Source organism: Canis lupus, chromosome 23 (genome assembly GCF_048164855.1).
Source record: "Canis lupus baileyi chromosome 23, mCanLup2.hap1, whole genome shotgun sequence".
NCBI lineage: Eukaryota > Metazoa > Chordata > Mammalia > Carnivora > Canidae > Canis > Canis lupus.
The window spans coordinates 38,815,915-38,834,040 of record NC_132860.1 but is presented as its reverse complement, the minus strand read 5'-3'; the positions used below and the strand labels follow the sequence as shown (position 1 = coordinate 38,834,040).

Below are 18,126 nucleotides of genomic sequence, written 5' to 3'. Positions count from 1 at the left end.
TTCACTTCATAATACTCTCTAGTATTATGTCATTGCAAATGGCAAGATTTCATTCTTTTTGATGGATGAGTAATATTCCATTATAGTGTGTGTGTGTGTGTGTGTGTGTGTGTGTGTACACACATGCACCTCTTCTTTATCCATTCATCTGTCAATGGACATCTGGGCATCCCACTTTAGATGGGTCAGGAGAGGTGTTTAAGGAGCTAGAAGGCAGAGTGTTAAAAGGTGGAATTCTCCTGGAGTAGAGGAGCTGCTGAACAAGCCAAGCATCACTGCTGTTCTATAATGACTGGGTCTGGTTCTGACTCTGTCGTAATCTTGCCATGTGATCTGTGATGAGTGCAGGAGCCCCTCTGTCCACGTCACACCACTGCTGTGAGGATCTTAGGAGATGCCTGTGAAATCATTTTGAAAACTGCATCATGTAGACGCTTCCCGGAGTTGGGGCTGGAGTGGCCCTTAGAGAAGACCTAGTCTGGCAGTTTTCAGATTATAGGTCACAAATTGTGGGACATGAGGTTAGCTTAGAGGGTCTAACCAGTTTTTTAATTTAAAAAATGGGTTAGGATAGAATTTAAAAACTGCAAAAGTAGTGTGTCACCATGTGAAATACCAATTTTCACTGTGGATTTGTGTGAAAAGAAAAAGCTTTTGAAAATCATTGTTCTCATTCAACACCTCAGTTTCAGATGAAGGGACAGGCTGAGAAAGTCAAGTAACCCCACAGAGACTGTCAATGCTTGCAGAATTGGGCAGAAGCAGCCTGCCTCCTGATCTTCAGGCCAGCAAACAGCGACGATGTTTCCCATTTACATCTGCTGTGGCTGACGTAGACATCCTCCTAATAATGACGAGATTGGGATGAGATGATTCTGAGTTCCCTGCAGGAGTCTGTATTTTCTAAGTGATGAGAATGCACCAGCACATCAATTTCTATTTCCTTTTTCCCTTTCTTCTCAGATTTACATAGGACCTTTTCTATTATCCATGTTGACTGTGGCAACAGAGCAGATCTTTGATTACGTATTATAAGGTACCAGCCATATTTTACTGACATTACATAGGCAACTTCAACCCCATTTTTTGGGGGGGCTATCTTCATAGGCAGGTATCATCCCCATTCTATTCAGGTAGCAAGTGGACCTTCAAAACATTTCTAGCCTCAACTTACCTATATAGCCTTTTTTTGGGAAAGGCTGTCCTATTCCCAGCTTCCAAAACAAGGCTTGAGTTCCCCCCCACCGCAATTTGTCTTATCGCTCTGTTTGTTTCCTTTTGGCCCTGAGCACCCTGTTCTGAGGGCTGGTTGCTGTATCTTCCACACTAGACTCTCAGCACCTGCAGACAGACTGTTTCGACACCTGATATTCCCTCTGTCTGACTTGAGATGTTCAATGAATATTTGCTCTTTAAATGACCTCAATCGAGTCATGACCTCTTTGCTCTCAACTTTATCAATCTTAGTGCCACTCCTTTACAGTTAGCCTGATGCTCTCATTGTCTAGAGAAATGCCCAGCAATGGCCTGTTTGGAGGAAATATACCTCCCCAGACTTAAGGGCATTTTACTGAAGAAGTAAAAGGATTATCTTTTCAAAATACAGCAACGTCCTCCTTTGACCCACATGCCAACAATCATCTTTGCCATAAACTTCCACCACTGTTCCACCACCTGCTTTTCTGCAATTTTTTCTCTTGAGCTTGGTAGTCAGGGAAAGAATGAATGAGAAGGGTGCTTGGTGATTGTGCATGATTATGCGCCAGTGCTTTTCATGCAGTGGGGCCTCAGAGCTGCAGGGCCCTGTGAATGACCACCTTCCCGTGTGGACCTAGGGCATGTAAGTTACTGAGCGCACAAAGGTCCAGTGGCCAGTGCTGCCACATTGGCCGCACACCTGAGGTGGCACAGGTTTCAGTTCCATCTCTTCTGTAATTCAGTGGTTAGTCATTAGATTGTCACATAGCGGGGATTTGCCTTTGGTTAAAGTATATGTTTTTATTTGGTGTTTTTATTTGGTTTTTATTTATGTTTTTTTTTTTTTATGATAGTCACAGAGAGAGAGAGGCAGAGACACAGGCAGAGGGAGAAGCAGGCTCCATGCACCGGGAGCCCGACGTGGGATTGATCCTGCTTGCTTTGCATGAGGGGAGTCTATCCCATGCTTGGCTCATCCATCAAGCAGGAGATGGTGGCTGAGTGGTACGGAGATTTAGAAGTTTGTTGGGGATGCTACTTTCTGCCCCCAAAGCAGACAGCATAATATGTCTTCGTGAGACCTCTGCTTCAGACAGGATGTTGAATTAGGCCCCCCTGACTGACAGAGAAGCAGTGGGTTACTAAGTCAATACTATTTCCACAAGCAGCAGTTCACTCTCTGCTGAAGCCTCTTGTACAATGACTTAGGGCATTGAAGCTCAAATATTGTTGCAGTATTTTAAGAACAAACAAACAGAGGCAGGTTAAAATTAGATCCTACCTTGTTGAATACTATTCTGGTTTCATGAGATGGATAGCACTTGGTGTTAGGGCTTTGTGCTTGGAATGGCTAACAACTTGTATTGGTGTAGGCAGCTGTAATGAAGCAAACCAATGCAGAGGCTTAAACAAGATAGAAGTGTGTTTCTTTCTTATCAACAGTTCTGGGTAGACAATTGCAGGTCGATGTGTGGCTTTGTTTTGTTGCTCTCCATCCTCAGTATGCATCTTAACATTTCATGGCCCAAGATGACTGCTCTAGCTTCTGCCATCAATTCCTCACAGAAGCCAGAGGGAAGGGTAAATGCCTTGTAAGGGCACAGTTTGAACATTGCAGATACTATTTCCACTCATGGTCAACTGGCCAGCACTTGGTTACAGGCTACAGCTAGCTGCAAGAGAACCTGGGCAATGTAATCTCTAGCCAGGGATCCATATGTGCAGCTAAAATTTCTATACCATTAAGGAAAGAGACAGTGGATATTGGGGAAACTTCCACAAAATGCTTATCTGAAACTTTAACTTTTTTTACTGTCAATTTTACCCCAAACTGTAGGACCCATCTATTTCTCTACATCCATGCTACCACCAGCCCTGTTCACTCCATCATCTATCTCATGTGTAGATTTTGCAGGAGCCTCATTGGTCTACCCCCCTTCCAGTTGTCTTACTTCTGATTCTCCTAACCACATCTTGGGAGGCTAAAACCTTGCACACATCCTCAGCCACTCTGTTCCTTCAGATCCCATACCCAGTCCACCAAATAGTTCTGTCACTATTTTTGGACTAGGTCTGGCATCCAGCCTCTGCTCACCATGGGTCCCACCCGGACCTAAGCCACCAACAGTCCTTGGCTGGATACCTGCTGCTGCCTCCTAGCTGCTGTCCTTGCATCCACCTGAGCTCCTCTTGTTTATTCTGCATACAACAGCCAATGTGATTCTTTTTTAAACAGTTTGATCATCTCACTCTTCTGCTCACACCCCGCAAAGTCAAAGTCCTTAGAACGCCTTGCTTGGTTTGACCTTCTCCAACCTCGTCTTTGCTACACCTCAGCATCACTCGCTGCCCTCACCTGGCCTCCTCCCTGTTCCTTACACATTTGAAGCATGCGCCTACCTCAAGTCTTTACACTGGCTGTTTCCCCTTCCTTGAGCACAGGTACCTCAATAGCCACATGGTTAACTCCCTCACTTTCTTCAAGGCTTCACCCTTTCTCAGCGAGACCCACCAGATGCATTTATGAATGTCCTTCAATTTTCTTGGTCCTCCTTCATGTGGTATAATTTCCCCCGAGTATGTGATACTTTCTAATGTACTATCTAATTACCTTACTAAATGTATCTCCTGTTTATTGTTTGTGTTTCCCCACTGTAAAGTAGGCTTCATTTGGGCAGGCATTTTTGTCTTATTTGTTCATTGATGTATCCAAGGTATGCAGAACAGTGCCTGGCCTATGTTTGGTGCTCAGTAAACAGTTATGGAATGAGCGAGTCATTCAGAGACATGTCTGCTAGGCTCCTTCCTCTCATTCCTTCACCTCCCTTTTCACCAAAGCCCCCCATCTTTCATCCTGATGCCTCTCCTCCCCTCAGGGCCTCCCTCTGTAGTGTTGATATGCCCACGATCACCTCTACCTGGATTGTAGATTACTAGGGCAAGTAAATAACATTCAGACTAACTTTTGGAAGTTGACCCATCTCTGCCACATCTCTGCATTCTTATTCTGTGGAAACCCAGTAAAACAGTCTTCTTTCAAGGTTTGCCTGCATGTCATTAGTTATCTTCTAGAGGCAATATGTTGAGTTTCATGTAATAAAATGTTAACACAGGAATGCTGCCACCTGTTCTAAAAATGATTGTAAATAGTAATATCTAGATCATGGAAATAGTGACACTGGAGGGCACATCCCATACAGAAATACATGTTGTCTGGCTTAGACTTGGGCCAGCTGGCGTCTAAGGCAGTCTCACTCTGAGCTGTCAATATGGAGTGTCTGTGGATCCTTTTTTGGGCTCATCCCCATTTCCAGTTTCTCTTGATCCTCTTGGACTTTTGTAGGCTCTGGGGTTCTGGCTTTATTTTACTTTGAATTTTTCTCATTTCCACCAAAGGTTTCTTTTACCATCTACTCTCTTCTTTCCGAATGCCAGTTCTGTAGTGAGAAGGGAGAAAAAGGCCTTTCATTCGTATGGCCATCGCAAAGGGATCAGTAATGTGCTGTACCTTTGTTTGCAAAGACATGGACTTATAGTCCACTTCCAAACCTTCACTTTGATGTGTACAAAGTACATTGGGAAATCCTTTGGGGTGGTGTCTGACTGCCTCTCTGATGCAGAGCACAAAAGATGCTCTATGACGGTGTGATGAAAATCTGAGGAATATCCTACTGTTGGGGTGCTGAGGTCAGCGGTTAAAAGCACGCATTCATTCTGTACCCAAATGGTTGCCTGGCAGCCTGATTACAGCACAGTTCTGACCAAAAGGACACAGTAAATACCCAGTCATTTGAGGAGAGGGATTTTTTGATGGAAAGATCCTCAGCTTTGAGGAACTTGAATAAGAGAAAATCAAAGCTCCATTTGCTTTTAAAGGTTTTATTGAAAGCTAGAGGGACTATAGAATTGAATTGAATGATTAGCAACTTGAGAATTTTTTTTTTTTAAGCATTTTGTCTGGATTCTGCACTGTTGTTGGGTAGTAGATCTACATGAAGCCCGTAGCACAATTGGTCCTGAAACATACTCCCCCAAGGTGTGGAACTCTGGAGGGGGCAGGCTCAGCTAGTTCCTTTGTTTTGTTTTGCCCTTTCAGAAAACAGAAGGAGGGAGTCACCCTTGAGTTACTGAGGTGTTCCATGACTTTCCCAACAGGAGAAAGGAAGCCAAGTGCCTTCATGTCTAAAGTGGAACTTGGTCTCCACTCACAGTAGACAGTCTCTGTTCCCTCTTTCTCTGGTTTCTGAAGGGGGTGTTGAGTTTTCCAAGCCAGATACCTACGATACCAAATCTCCTTCCCTAGTGGAATGCTTTGTGGGGGGAATTCAAGTAATATGAGCTAGCACTTTTTTTTTTTTTTTAAGACATACAATGTGCCCAGAATTGTTTCAAGCAATTTCTATGCATTAACTCATTTCATATCATACCACAACGTTCTGAATTACACTGCTATATTACAGATGAGGAAACTGAGGCACAAGGAGGTTAGTTAGGTTAGCTAACTTGCCCAAGGTAATGCAGGTTATAGTGGCAGAGCTGGATCTTGAACCCAGGCCATCTGGTCGTAGGTCCACATCTTCCCCTACTATGACGCACAGACACTTCCAGGCTGCAAGTGCCCTCTCACTTGACACTGGTGCATGTAATCTGATGCTCCTGTTGTGGGCTTTTGATGGACTGCTGTCACTTCCATTGGCTCTGTTAGGTCAGACCCAGAGAGTTGGAGAGAACTTTAAGGATCACTAGATACCTTCTCTTCACCCTTTAAATGTGTGCAATTCTCCCAAGACTCATTTGTTCATCAAATTTATTCGATTGACATTTGCTCATGATTTATTATTTTTTAGGCAGTGGAAACCCAGTGGTCAATACAACACTTCTTTTGCCTTCAAGGAGCCTATGGTGTCAGAGGGGTGCTGGTGGAACCAGTTAGTAAGCAGGTAGAGCCATTCAGTAGGTCAGTGTAATGAGAGGCACATAGGGACTAGTGCTCCCCAGGGCCGCCTCTGCCATACTGCTTTCCTTAAAATGCCACATAGAAGTGGCTCATTCATTCTTTACACCCCTTTGGCACTTAGCTTATGTAGTCACGGCTCTTTTCCACATTTGGTCTCAGTATACATTTATAGTATTCATGAGTGTCTCCATCTTGATGTCATCTTCAGAGCCAGGACCACGTTTGAGGCATTGCATGGCCGGCTGCTACGATGGCTTCTTCGTAGTGTACCCTCTGGAGCACTTGGTTCCATGAATCACTTTTACCTTCCCTCTTGGACAGATCAGAAACCACTATGGTGAAGACTGATAATATATAACTCCATCTCTTCTAAAAAGATGGTGACAATAGAAATTATATTCTGATTCTCCATGGAAGATTTTGAAAGCTATGAGAAATCTTTTATTCTGGTCATAAAAGTCTCAGGAATCCATTGCTTTAAGAGAGTCTTCTGCTACGATTCTCTGTCAGATGCACTTCATCTAAAGAACAGCACCTTTGTGGTGAGATTATTTATTCTTGTCCTTGAGACTGCTTTAATGACATTAGCTTTAGGCCTGCTGTAACTAACAACAGCTTAAAGGGTTTTGGAGGTTGAAGGAAAGTAGTCAGTTCAAATCAATTGTGTGTGGCCTCCCAGGGGCATGGCCTGTGACCAGGTTGTACACAGCAGAGCACACCGGCTATGATCTAGGGATTCGGAGTCAGAAAAACCCAAGGTTCCAGTGCCAGCTCTGTCATTCACTAGATTTGGGACCTTGGAAGGCTACTTAATTTCTCGAAGCCTCAGGTTTTCATCGGGGAATAGACATGGTAATAAAATATACCTACTTCAGAAGGTGCTCTAATGATGAAATAATGTATGTCAAGCACATTGTAAGTACTTGGTTAATTCTCAGTCAGTCCATGTCTCTGAAGCCTCTGCTCCATTCCTAACACAAGGCATCACACTGTAGGGTGTGGACCTGCCCTTTTAGAGCATCCAGTCCCAAGGAGAAGGGATGATCAAGAGATCCAAACCATTTTCCATCGGCATGGATACATCCAGTTTTGGCAGAGGTTTGATAAGAGGGGAATGAGTCAGGGAGGAGGCACGTTGGGTGGAGACTTTATGATAATTTCCCTTTACTTGATGGAGCTTAGGCTGGATGATCTAGATGTTTGTCCAAAAGAAACTTGAATAAAAATGTCTGTAGCAGCAGAAAACTCAAGGGTCCATTTGAAGAGCTGATACTTACGGAAGTTGAAACTAGGGTCGAAGGGAGTGGCCACTGTCATCCCATGCAGGAATCTCGAGATTTTGTCCCAACATTTTGGCACATTCTAACCAAGGATTCAAAAACTGACTTTCAAAAACAAATCCAAATTTAACTGATCTGTTTATCTGCCAGTCTGTGTATCATGTCTCTTTCTGTCTATCACTATAGCACTCCCAGTCTCATGAGATTATGGTACCAAGACAGCAAGACAAGAGAATGTTGGCTAGGGGAGTTGAACATAAAAGTTAAAATGTTGCTTCGAATCTGGATAAATTGGGCATGGTGCAGTTCACCGAGCTGGCAGCCAGACTGGGCAGGCAATGTCAGAGGGTCCTATAGTCCACATACACTCTGCTGTGGGTGATTAATAAATACTTGCATAAAAAATATTTTAAATGAGCATCCTCCTTCTGTTAGACTCAGGATGAGCATTTCTCGAAAGATTATTAATAGGTCATCTTGTCCAGCCTTCCCTCTTTGAGCAGATAAGATCCTAACACGTCACCATAATTTTACAGGTAAGTCTTCAGAGGCCCAGATGCCCTGCCCACAAAGTGACTGGGGAGGGTGACTCTGGCCCTTGTTGGATGGTGTCCATCCCTTAGGTTTGCTGCCTTTGAAAGGTAGCACTTTGCCTGCCCTCCTAAAATAGTACCTAAATCAGCCTCTTCAACTTACGTGGTGTACCTTCGAGTCTCTCCATGGAAAGGAGATGCTTTAATATTAAACATCGTCATATGTTGCAAATCTAACCATCTGTTTACACAGCTCCTGCTGTCATTCCTCTGGTGTCCATTTCTGAAGACTAGACTTGCTCTGGACTCCCACCTTCATTTCAGATTTTGTGTTTTTCACTGCAGGAACATGATTGTGAAGACAAAGCATTTGACAGAAAGCTTACCCTCATATTGTGCTCTCCCTTCTTATCTCTTTTATTTTTGGTCTTTGCCACCCTGTGATTATTTGTTTTGACTAGTAAAATCTTTTCAGGCTTCAGGACAGTGAATAGCAATGTTGTTGCCACCTGATAAGGCAGGCACAGATATAGATGGTGTGGAAAAAAACCTATTAACAGCCATTTTTAGAAACAGGCTTTGAAATCCGCCCATCAGAGCTGAAAGATTTCCACTGTTGCCACACTCCAGAAGCTGGCAGCAGCTTCTCCTCCCATATCAGGAGCCTCAGGAGCTGCCTGGCTATGCCTGTGGGAGATGATGGCATGGGTGCAGGTCGGGCTGCCTGCCAGGGGGCGATGGGAGGGAGGGCCTGCCGAGCAGAGGGACAGTCTTGCCTCCAGGAACCAGCCTGGGCTGGAGGCTTAAGCATCCTCAGCTGTTCCTTTGCTGACCTTCTAACAGTCCACTGGACATTGAGTCAGCTGCCTCCTCTGGGACTCATAATTGTTAGAATATCAATATTAGAAATAATAACAATAAACACTTACGTAATGCCTACTCTGCCAGGAACTCCTTTAGATGCTTTGCATATATTATTGCCAAGCAGGGAAGAAATTGTGAAGAAGGTAAACTTTTCGTGTAGCTCTCTAATGAGAAAGATCACAAGGAAACAAAAGTATACAGGCGGTTATTAGTGGTAGAGATGAAATGAACAGGGTACAGTATGAGGAAACAACAGAGGGTTGACTTCAGTGAAGGGATAATATTTGAGAAGGTATCCAAGAGAGAGGAGGCAGTCGGAGGGGAAACCAGGGTAAGAGTGTTTTGGCAGAGGGCACAGCACTTGCAGAGTCTAGAGTCAGCAAGCAGCTTGGCCTGGCAGGTTCTGAGCACTGACAACATGCACTCCAGTGGGATTGTGATGAGTAAGAGCAGAGATTGGGGGGGGGGGGGTTGCCTAAAATCAGGGTGGAGAGGCCTTGGGGGCCAGAGCATGCAGGGCCATGAAGTCTGTGTGCCAAGTTTCGTTCCCTGTACAGCAGGACACTCTTCAATGGTTCTTTTTTTTTTTTAATAAATTTTTATTTATTTATGATAGTCACACAGAGAGAGAGAGGCAGAGACACAGGCAGAGGGAGAAGCAGGCTCCATGCACGGGGAGCCCGACGTGGGATTTGATCCCAGGTCTCCAGGATCGCGCCGTGGGCCAAAGGCAGGCGCCAAACCGCTGTGCCACCCAGAGAGCCCCTCTTCAATGGTTCTAAGCAAGGAAGTGATATGATTGGATTTATGTTAATGAAAGCTTTCTCTGTGGAGAACAGGTTGGAGGGCCAGAGTAGAAGCAGGAAGACCAGTCGGGGCTATCGAAGCAGTGGGAGCTAAGAAAGATGGGGCTGGCACATGGGGGGTGGCAGGGCACAGGAGAGAAGTGGCTGGATTGGAAATTGAGTTTGTAGGTGCAATGGATGGGACATGACCCTGTGTTCTTCTCCATCAGCTTCTCCAGGACTCGATCCTGCCCTTTCTCCTGGCATGCCACCTACCCTCCATGCAGCTACTACCACTGTTTATTGCATTACCTCCTATCCTTCCTCAGCATGCCTCGTGGTAATAAGGAAATAGAAGGTTGATATTTTACCTTTGGAGCTTATGAGGTGCTTCCTGGTGGGTCATCTCTTTGGATTCCCACAAAAACCTTCTAAGGCAGGCATTTGTTTTATAGGGGGGAGACCAGGGCACAGAGAACCCAAGTGAGTTGCCCATGGCCTCTTAGACAATGAAGGGCAGCAATGAAGGGATCAGTCTAGATCCTCTGAGACTGTTCACCGGTTTATTAAAAACAAACAAACAAACAAAAAACACCTATTGAGCACCTTTTGTGTTCCAGGCACTGTGTTGGGTTTGAAAAATAATGAGCTGACTCCGTCGTGATCCTTGCACTCAAGGAACTGAGAGTTCAGAGGAAGAAACAGACTTGTGGACTCATAAATGTAATGCAGTATAGTAGGTTTTATTAAAATATGTTATTAGTAGTGTCCAAGTAATTTTTACCTTGGTAGGGAGAAAGAAGGGTGAAGTTTCATAAAATGGATGACTTTTCATCCTTATATTAGATTACATAAATAATGTGTTACATGAAGTAAAAAGGGAAATCTGCTCTGACCTCTCTCCTGAGGTAACTACTTAATTTTTCCTGGTGTCTCAGTGCGAATATCTAAAAAATATTCTAATCTAAAAGCATATCTAAAAGATAATGCCTATAAATAGGGATGCCTGGTGGACACGGAGAGGGAACAGTGTCCCAAGAAACTATGGCAAAATGGCAGCGTGGCATGTGAAGAAGTGCAGGTGATTCTGAAGGACAGAGTGTGTGGGGTGTTGAGGCCGGAGAGCAAGGCAGAGGTCAGCCATGGATGGAGGTCTGGGGCTGCTCCTTGCCTGTCTGAAGAGTTTGACCTTAGTTCTGAAGGGAAGGGGACACTGGAATGTGACACTGTGGGATTCGAGCCGTAGGCAGATCACTGGTGACAGGGAGGGCACAAGAGCAGAGTTAGGGAGACTAGTTAAGAAGGAATTCATTCCCAGATGGGAGAATAGGAGAGTCTGATAGGGTGATGGTGAGGTGGCCACAGATGTGAGATATGCCAAGGAAGCAGAAGACTGGATCCATTCCAGAATTCCTTGAGTTCCATAATAGCAGTAGGAGTCCAAGATTTATTGTTAGTATCCCAGAAAAACAAATGGAAACTTAATATTTATCCATCATGAATTTACATAGCTTAATCAGAATATTATAGTCCTTTGTCTTTGCCTAGAATTAAACAGAGTAAAACTATTAATACTAGTTATCTTATACCAGGATCAGAAATTCTGCTTGGCTTAAACGTTGTATGTCTTAAGAGTTGGAAAATTATTCCAAGTACAAGATTTCTCAAAACATGAAATTCTTTAAGGAGTACTTTGGCACCGGGGAAAACGTGAGGAATTACTGACTTGGGCTTGCTTTATTTTAAGTGTTGTGTTCTGAATATTGGTGTGACTGGCCTTTATCTAACTAACCATCCTTGCTCTGATTCTGTTCTCACAAGGCAATATTTTGGTTATAATCTTATCTCCCAAAGTGGAGAGAAGATACTGACTTGCTGAGAACATTGTCACCTTAGCTGGCATTTTTATCATTACAGTTAATCCCATGCAGTAACTGGCATCGCTGCCCTCCCCCTACAACAAAGACTAGGCAAGACTCTATTTTAATACCTACAGGAGTTTTTAATAGGTATTTAATACCTACAGGAGGGCCTTCTTTTTTCTTCCATGTTTTCCTTCAGTCCCCTGGAAAAACAACAACTCCCTACATTGAAAGTGGAAAGAACATTCATAGTTTGGAAAGTGTATTTTCTAGATGAGAATTTCCTTCCTCTGTTTTGTTTTTGTTTTTGTTTGTTTTTGAGAAGACTTAGGTGGAATAGAAATAAGGATTTGAGGTCATGCAATATGAACCTTTCACAAATTTGGCCCTCCCTGGGGAAAATGTTGTCACATTCTCCATTGGAATGAATTTTAGCTTGTCTTTCCCTTTGCTGAGTCTTGGTTTGTCTTTATGGACCATGATTCCTGGAGAAGGAAAATAGAAAGTCAGAAGTTTATAGGAATGATTTTTTTTTTTTTTGGTCTAATTCCACCCAGCATCAGTCACTTGTCTAGGTAGAAAGCTATTTAAAGATTTTTAAGGAGGTGAAGTTTTAGAAGAAGCAGCACGGATACCACAGCGAACCAACTCTTGTTTTTCCTACATTCTTTGGTGTCATCTGGGCAAAGCCATCTGTCACATGCTATGACTGTAAGCTCGAAACTATGAACATCATAGAAAGTCCAATGATGAAAACAAGCTTTCCAGAATGAAAATTCCTGGGAGGCTAATGGTCTTACAGTTCTCGCAAAATTGTAAAAGATCTTTGGTTTTACACCATGGGTTCTCCAGACTTTGATCTTGAGCAACTCACTGGGTAGTATCACTGCAGTGGCTGTCTTTAATTCACTTCCTCTTCAAAGGGGTGAATTTTTATAATGGGGCCTAACACTGTAAACATTTCATAATATTGTAGCTTCAAAGAAGGAAGGCTGTAAACACATTTGCATCCACTTAGCTGATGGTTTATAGATCTGAGGGACTCTTAGTTCTCTGCGTTCCACAGGGGAAGCATTCATTTCATTGGTTTTGCCTCTGAAGTGGAGTTCCCATCAACCCACTCAGAGAGGAAGTGCTACATTAGCATCTTTGGTAGAACAATGCCTTCTGATGTACTTTTCTTGGGTGTTTGTGTTATAATTCTATTTCTGCCTTAAACCGTTTTGTTAATTTTACTGTTGCTTTCTTGTTTTCCATACAAAGTAAGACTTTTCTCCTCCTTTCTCCTTCTTTCCTTGGTGTCAGGACATGGTATTCAGCTCATTAGAGTTGCCTAAGGGTTACTAAAAATTATACTTAATTTAGATACATATTTGTTCATTCTCTTGAGATGTACTAACATGCCTTTCATTAACCTCGGTGAAACAGAGATCAGGTTATGTGTGCCTGATTGACTTTCCGAATGTTGAGCATGATGGTGTTAGCCTCTGGGAGTCAGAAATCCTCTCTTCCCCATTTCTTCCCTTCAGAACTGAGTGCTCAAGTGTGGAGGCCCTTATCCTGGAGGTGAGATCCTAGGGCTGAGGTGAAAGGGAGGGATGTATCCCCAAGTATCAGCAGGAGAGACATCAAACCAGGAAGGAGAGAAAAGAACCCAAGTGAGGAGGTGGGCCAGTGGTAGAGGCCAAGGAGAATTGAGTCGTGGGTCTTGTTGAAGACCATAATTGAAGGAAGAATATGACAGACAGGATGAGAAGTGAAGAGAGAAAAATGAGGATCGAGGTCCCTGATAGATGAGGTGGGAGAGTTCAAGGTTGGTATGAGTGACTGCTGGCTGCCTCTGAAGCATTACCATTTTGGTGAGTCTGGGAACCTCTGAAGAGATGAGGCAGCTTCTTAAGAAAGCCAGATGGGGCTGGATGGCTGCAGAGGACCCAGTGAGTGGGTGCAGGAAGCCTGAGGTCCCAGGAGGTGTCCTTTGAGCACATGGTAGTCACAGGCTAACACTGTTGCCCCAGTACTGGGCTCACAGCCACTTACCCCTGCGTACCATGGCAGTTGTCCTGCACAGCTGCAGCTTGAAGGATGTCAGCCCTCCCCACCCCCCAAGGTTCAAGAAATAAGACCCAGAGGCCCTCTAGTTTTGGGAAATCCCATACTCTCTTTGGTTTCCATACCATGGTTGCCTTTAGTACCAGAAGCTAATATGCTCTGTGGAGCTCCGCCAAGCCTGAATTCCCCAGTTGCAGGAGCCAGTGTACCAGAGCTGTCCTTGCAAGAGTCTTGTCTAAGCACCAGAAGGCTGTCCCTCAGTCTTGTTTTTGTTGTCTCTTCTACCATTAGCAAGGACCTCTCAAATTGTTATCATTTCACTGTACCCCCTTCTTACTAGTAAGGGAATGGTAGAAACTAGGGCAGAAAGCTATAGGGGGCTGTGGTTTGACCTTGAGGCCAAAGGTCAGTTCTGGCCTCACATCCACTCTCTCTGCCCAGTGGTAGATGTTCAGATCACACACCCAGAAGTGGGGTCTGACTCCATCAGGTCCACTTACCTGCTTCTCCTCCACCTCCACTAACCCACCTGCCTCCCATCACCCACCAGCACCCAATGTGATCAAAGGACTGTATTGCCACTCTCTGCCCATCGTGGAGACTTTGAATCACATGACTCTTAGAGCAAAGCTGTGTTTATAGCTTAATTTGAAAGAATATTCACATTTCTTTCACCTTGAGGTTCATGCTTTAATGTGGAGCTTCGTTCTCGTGCCCTTGAGTGTTTTAGGCAGTAGAAAATAGAGGGGATTTCTGTGCAAGACATCACTGAGATCAGCATGACAGAGTTTACAAGTTCTTTTTTTCCTTTGAGGAAAGATCAGCTTTGAGTCCAGACACAATAGAAAGCTCAAGTCTAGGATTCTAGGATTTGAACACCACACAAGGGTGTCCTCCGTGTCCTTCTTACGGAAGTCACCATTTACATCCAGGATACGGGAGCTTAGATGTATGCTTGTGTCCCAGCAGGGTTTGATTATGGCAACATGTGGAGAAGATGTTTATCCTTGGGACAAATATTTGGGTGGGAGGTTTATGTTTCAAGACACTGAGCGATGATTGTAAATTAAACCATTTTGCTGTGATTTAATCATTTCTTACTCATTCTCTTGTAGGCTCATGTGGAAGATTATGTACTTGGGGAAGACTCAGGTCATGCCTTCCCATTGAGTAGATCTGCTAGAGGAAAAGGCATTGTTCCCTCCCCAGCTCCTTTTTAGACTTAAATGAGAATAGAAATCTCATTATTAAAAAAACAAATACAAGAATAACAAACGTTTGTGGGAAAGCACTGACTCCTGAGACAGGAAACCTCAGGCCGAAACAGCAAGGTGAATGCTGGTTAGGGGGAGAAGTGCCCCAAGCTGTGAACCCGAGTATCTAAGCGGCTGTGGGGCCTGGGGACATGATCCACACCCAGCTCCAGCTTCTGTTTCTGGAAGTCAGGAATTGATTGCTTCCAAGGCTCCTTCCAAGCTGACATTCTGTAGAGATAGGAAAGGGCACCATGAGGGTGACTTCCTCAGGAGCTTTCCAGCCAGCTGGGGAGGCAGAGCCATTCACATCTCCGTGAGGAGGTAAGCAGTGGAGAGCAATAGGAGGAACTCAGGCTTTAGAGTTTGTAGAGGGACATGGGCTTGTATCCTGCCCTTGCCTTGTGTGATCTTAGATAGGCTACTTGATCTTTCTCTCCCCAAATTTCCTTTCTGCAAGCCGAAGCTAATAATTCCAACCTTCTAAGATCATTTTCAGCATTAAAAAAGAGGTAACGTAAATCTAAAGTGCAAGCTTGCTTACCCAGCATCTGATGCATGGTAGGTACCCAGTGTATGCTAGTTAGCTCCTTTACCCTTTTACTAATGTTGACATCATATTACATGTAAGAGTTCGAGAAATTTGAAAGATAATGTATCATCCACCCACACCCCGCACTCCACAGGAGCTTCCACCTTCTTTCCAACAGGAGCTTTTCATTTTAACAAAGTGGATACTGCCTATTACCTTCAGTGCATGCTGTGGGTTGTGATTTTTTTCTCTGCATTTGTTTATAAAAATCAGTAGTAAATGCTGATTTCTCTTTCCTTGGTAGCTGTAATTACCGTGTTCCCTGAAAGGTCTGATTGCAGAAACGAGTGCAGCTGTGGTGTTCTCCATCTGCACTGCCCAGCTGTGCTGTGTGTGTGTGTGTGTGTGTGTGTGTGTCCAGCCCCACACACGCTCCTGGTACTCCATCATTCGGAAGGAGGTTTCCAGTACCACAGCCTCACAGGCAGGACTGAATCACCTCAGACCTTGGGCTTGAGATTAGTCTGGAAGTGAAAGCCATTTGGGCTGACCACTGAGGGGAAGTAAGAGGATGTGAGGGGTCTAGCAAGTAATCCCTGGGGAGGCAGAGCCAGGCCTCTGTGGTAACAAAAAGCCAGGTGTGATTCATGCCAAGGTGTGTCAGTGAAAGCAGAACCTGCTGTGTGTGTGTGTGTGCATGCACATGCACACATAGTTCAGGATCTCATCTTTTCTCACCTCTGTGTGTCTGTGGCTTCCTTCATTGCCTCTTCTCCAGTTTCTCCTGCCTTCAGTCCAGATTCTACTTTGGCCTCCACCAGATGAGATTTTTGAAACACGGACACTCCCCTTCTTAAAACTTCCTGTGGTTTCTCCTGCTCCCCGATACTGCAGAGTTCCAAGTCCGAGGCACAGTGTCCAAGGAGGGGCCTCACAGTCTCCCCTCCTCACCTCCCATCCTCAGTGTGCGCCCTGTGCCTGCCCACACCAGCCTCGCTGATGTTCTCACATGCACACCAGGCCACCAGGCTGTCTGTCCTTCAGGTCTTGGTGCCTGCCGGTCACTTGCCCCTCTTTGTTCTGACAGCCCCAGTGTTACGTCCTCTGGAAATCCTGCCTGCCCACTCCAGACCAAACACAGGCTTTACCCTGAGTGTCTGTGTGGCACTTACCACACTCCTGTGATGATTTAGTTACTGTCTTACCCACGGGGATGGGGGTCCCCCCCAGATAGTGACTGTTCCATTGGTGTTAGTGGCTCCAGGAGCCTGCCTTGGTGCATCACACACGTAGCTGATACTTTCCAGTATTTGTTGGCTGATGAGCTCATGAGTCCATGTGCTAAATGTGTATGTGGAGACATTAGCTGTGGGTGAGACCCAGTCAGTGTTGGTCTTGAAACCCTTTGGGGATTCTGGATACAGACCTCTCTAATGCTTTGCTTATCTCAGATTCCATTTTATACTTCTTTTATTCCTTGTGAAGATGCAAGAATAGTGGTGGGCAAATGGCAAATTCTTGCCACACACATCGTTAGCTTCTCATTTCCTTCATGGATCCACTCCCATGGCCTCATGGCATCTGAAAACCTAAATGTTAGACCTCATGCTGCTGCTTGCCAGCTGCTCTGTAACTATAAGCAAGGCACTTAAGATGAAACAGTCACTACATTTTTAGGGGACACTGCAGCATGCCTTTCTCTTTCAAACCCCACAACACCCTTTGAGGCAGTTTTTTATTAAGTCATTTTGGGTTTTTTTTTTTTTTTTTTGGATCAAGAGAGTGAGAATTGGAAAAGTTAAGTCACTTGCCAAAGACTACATACAAAGCAAACAAAAGTACATGCTGTTCTGATTCCCAAAGTTGTACATGTTCTGCACGACTGCTTTATCCCTCTCCAAATCTCAGTTTCCCCATCTGTTGCCACCCTGGCTGTTGGGGGAGTGAGGAAGGACTGGTGGCTATGCAGGTGCTCTGCAGGTGGCACATGTCTGCTGGTGTGGGGGGTGTTGTCACCGTGGGCTCTCGTCCACACAATGGTCCTCCTGAACCAGTACTGGCTGCGGTGCTCAAGCACTGCTCAGCCACCACTCTCCAATCCAGACCATGACCTTGATCCCTCCTCTTTCTGACTGTTTCTCAAAGAGATAAATACCATAATACCAGAATCAGGCCCATTTTATAGGTGAGAAAAACTGAGGCACAGAGAGTATAATAGGTGTCACTAAGGCCTCACAGGGAATTAAACCTAGAAAGTCTGAGGCCAGACCTCCCAACACCTAACCACGCCACAGAACGGCCTCCTGTTCTCTCATCCTTCAGAAGCATCAGGCTTCTGCAAGGGCCCATAGAGGCTTCCCCTCTGTGACCCTAATGGCTGGTAAATGGTCTCTGCCCCCTCTGCCTGACACGGTGGGAACTTTAGCTCTGAGCCTTCCTGAGACATGGGGACTTGGTTAAACAAAGGAGCCCCAGAAGAGCCTGGAAGGGAAGTAAGCAAGTCAAAAGATTAGAGTTCCGGGGCACCTGAGTGGCTCAGTGGTTGAGCGTCTGCCTTCGGATCACGGCGTGATCCCAGGGTCCTGGGATCGAGTCCCACATCGGACTCCCTGCATGGAGCCTGCTTCTCCCTCTCTGCCTCTCTCTCTTTGGTTCTCATGAGTAAATAAATAAATAGCATTTTTAAAAGAAAAAATAAAAAAGATCAGAGTTCCAATCCTGCCTCTGCTCTTTAACTAGCTTGCACTGCTCCCTTGACTTCTGTGAGTCTGTTTCTTTATCTATGAAATGAGGTTAACACCACTGAGTTGT

The 18,126-nt window shown here is 44.8% G+C and overlaps 1 protein-coding gene across 1 annotated transcript in view; it reads left to right on the top strand.

The window, feature by feature from the left end:
• Nucleotides 1–18,126, top strand: part of ME3 (malic enzyme 3) — a 186,224-nt gene that overhangs the window by 3,317 nt on the left and 164,781 nt on the right. The window lies entirely within an intron of this gene.